The sequence below is a fragment of the Octopus bimaculoides genome, chromosome 7 (genome assembly GCF_001194135.2).
Source record: "Octopus bimaculoides isolate UCB-OBI-ISO-001 chromosome 7, ASM119413v2, whole genome shotgun sequence".
Taxonomy (NCBI): domain Eukaryota; kingdom Metazoa; phylum Mollusca; class Cephalopoda; order Octopoda; family Octopodidae; genus Octopus; species Octopus bimaculoides.
Genome location: NC_068987.1, coordinates 85,557,141 through 85,560,447, shown reverse-complemented (window position 1 = coordinate 85,560,447; position 3,307 = coordinate 85,557,141).

The window sequence follows — 3,307 nt, the reverse complement described above, 5'->3', positions numbered from 1 at the left end:
TGTCAGAATATGTAATCATGTAGTCACTTAGATTCAGATTTGGATATTATATTTCCTATACTAGCATATGAAATACTGATATATGACCTTTCGGCAACACATGTGACCATATTCCAGATTGTGTTCCCTCGTATGTAGGAGAGCAATTGAGTGAGTGAGTGGATGAGTGGGTGAGTGAATTAATGAATGAGTGAGTGAGTGAGTGAGTGAGTGAGTGAGTGAGTGAGTGAGTGAGTGAGTGAGTGGGTGAGTGAGCGAGTGGGTGAGTGAGTTAATGAGTGAGTGAGTGAGTTCTCTTAGAGGATTACAACGTCATTTGAATTAACCTGGTCTACTGATATCGGATATTCTTGTTTTTGGAGTTGAAAAGTATAATATAATATGTGTGTCTGTGTGTGTGTGCGTGCGCACGTGCGGTGCCGAATATACTAACACTGCCATCGAGTTACAGGACCAGATACTGCAACAGCTTGAATTTCAAGTATCAAAAGATCTCCAATATCCTCCCAAAAACCCCGAGAGACCTACACGGAGTGGATGTCGACGTCTACAAAACGACACTGGATCTCCTTTCAAGGATTCCAGATGAGCTTACCATGCGGCAGGTAACGTAGATAAGAACAGCAGCATCAAACTCCTTCATTAATCAAACGCCACATACCAGAAGAGGTTTCATGTACTGAAAGTGTGGCAAAGTTAACAGTGGTGCCTCAGCATGGCCGCAACTCTCGATCTGAAACTAGTAAAAGAGTTAAAGAGTTACATGTATGCGGAAGCTGACTGCTTCGTCTTTTCTTATGATAACCATCTCACGTACACACACACACACACGCACATACATACACAAACGGGGTGAGAGAATTGAGTTTTATCTCTGTTTCTTTGTGAAAAAGTGTAGAGTTTAACATTGAAAAACTGCCAAAATGTTCATTAAAATAATTATCTGGTTTCTTATTTCATATGTGTTGTTAATTAGTTCAGATCTATAAGTGTTCTAGACCATAAAACAAATCTTTCTACACGCATGGTTAAACGGCTTCAAAGGTTTCCTTGTTATTTGTTAAATGAAGCAATTATCATCTCTCAGATAAATTACAAGTTTAGACATATTGTTATACACTACATTGCTTAAAAGATGTTGCTAACAAGCCTGTCTGTCAGGAAATTGTTGGGTGTTTGAAGGACCCAACATACACAATATATAAAATATAATACACACACTCAGATTTTATTATTATCATTATTATTATTATTATTATTATTATTATTATTATTATTATTATTATTATTATTATTATTATTATTATCATTATTATTCCTTCGTAACACAATGTAGGTAAAAATGCACCGGAGTCTTAGTGATCTGTTAAGTCACAACAAGGACTTAAGACAGATAATACTTTCCTTATGATGTGTGCTGTGCCCAACAAGGCTGCTTTTTGCAAGACACCAATCTTGCATGGGATTTCCACTTACCTTAAGAAATCTTAAAGTTTCAATGGAATTGAACCCAACGCTCTGATCACCACTGGTATCAATTTTACATTACTCCTTTGCAAGCCATACTGACTTGCCATTTCAACTTTCAATTCGGAGTATTTGGTGATCTTGTCAACCTCTTTACTCACAAAATTCATGTCATTTGGTATGGCTACATCAATGATCTGACAGTATTTGTCTCTCTTATTCAATATGACAATATCAGGCCGACGGTGTTTGACTACAGGATCCCTCTGAAAATCGTCCTTACTTTTCCATCTTCCTGCATAACTTTACTTGGTACATGCTCATACCAGTTCTTTGTTACTTCATATTTAAGGATATTAAACGAAACACCCATATTTCCACAGTTGAATTATTCAAGCCTCCAAAATTTCCTCTCGACAGATGGTTAAAATGCTTCGCCACTACTTCTCACTCACCGCAGTTAGTCTTCTGATCTTAACTGACTGGAAGTGTTACCATGTACGTTATTTTGTCTTGGTATAAAAGATAGGCTACAGCATATATTCTGCTTAATACCACAGATTTGCTTGTCAATTGTTTGACGTCAAACAGACGAGCATGTACATTAGTGGCTGACGATATGTTTATCTCTGATCATGCGCAGGTTTGTTTGGCACACTTTTCTAAGCCAAATTTTATATTTATTTCTTTGGTAAATCCATGTACTGTCTGTAATAATGTTTCCAGCTGTTCATCATTTGTAGCGTATACTATTAGGTCATCCATATATAAGAGGTGGCTGATTGTTTTGCCGTAATGATATTATTATTATTATTATTATTATCTAGGATATTTGCATTATCATTTTCGATGATGCCTTCGGGTTTGTGGTCGCACCAATTTTTTGCTCTTTCAAGTCCATACTTATTGCAAAGTGCCGAAGGAACAAGCCTTTACTATATTGTCGTGGCGTCTCTACTGGACTAGTGGCGTACATTGACTGGTAATATGCCATACGGTTTCACCCTTTTGTCCACAAATTCTGCACTTATCACTTTCTGATGTGTTGTCTATTCTGTATTTTATGTAGTTTGTTCTTAGTGCTTGTGCCCTTGGGCAGCACATATTAGAGCCCCCGTTTCCGGTTTTAAATCAATTTTAGTCATCCACAGCCATCTTTTTTCTCTGCCTGTCTTACTTTCAACATCTCTATGAAATTGACCATGCATTCTTTTCTTGACCCACCTATTTTCTGTTTCATTCGTTGTCAATTCGTTGTCAATCTTTCATCCTGCAGAAGCCTGACCTTCTTAGTTCTAATAATAGCGGTTCTCTGGCTTTTTTTACATACAATGCTATGTTGTTTTCTTCTGCTCTAATGCTATGTTCGTATCCAATAAGTCCTCTTCCCTATCTTTTTCTTGGTACATACAGTCTGTCTGTGTCGCTTTTTGAATAGAGTGTCCCATATCTAGTTAGCAACTTCCTTATTATTATCATTAATTTTTTTTCCCCTTTTTTCTTCAAATTTTCTTCCATTTCTCGCCGAGTGTTTTCCGTACACTTAGGGCAGAGAAGCTCATTGTATGCATTCCCAGTTTACACACGCAAATTCAAAGGTAAAATATGTATATAAAAAAATTAATAAATAAATAAATTCATGAATGGATGTTGGTTTCACAGCAATAATGCTCTTCTCAGTACATGAGTCGTTCCAGTTAACACGATTTTTTGCACTTCCTGTAGGGATGGTAAGACTGGTATCATTTTCAAATAGGTTTCGGTACCTTTTTTTTTTTATCATTCCTAGAGATCCTACAATCACTGGTATGGTAGTCGCCTTGAGGTGCCACATTTTTTT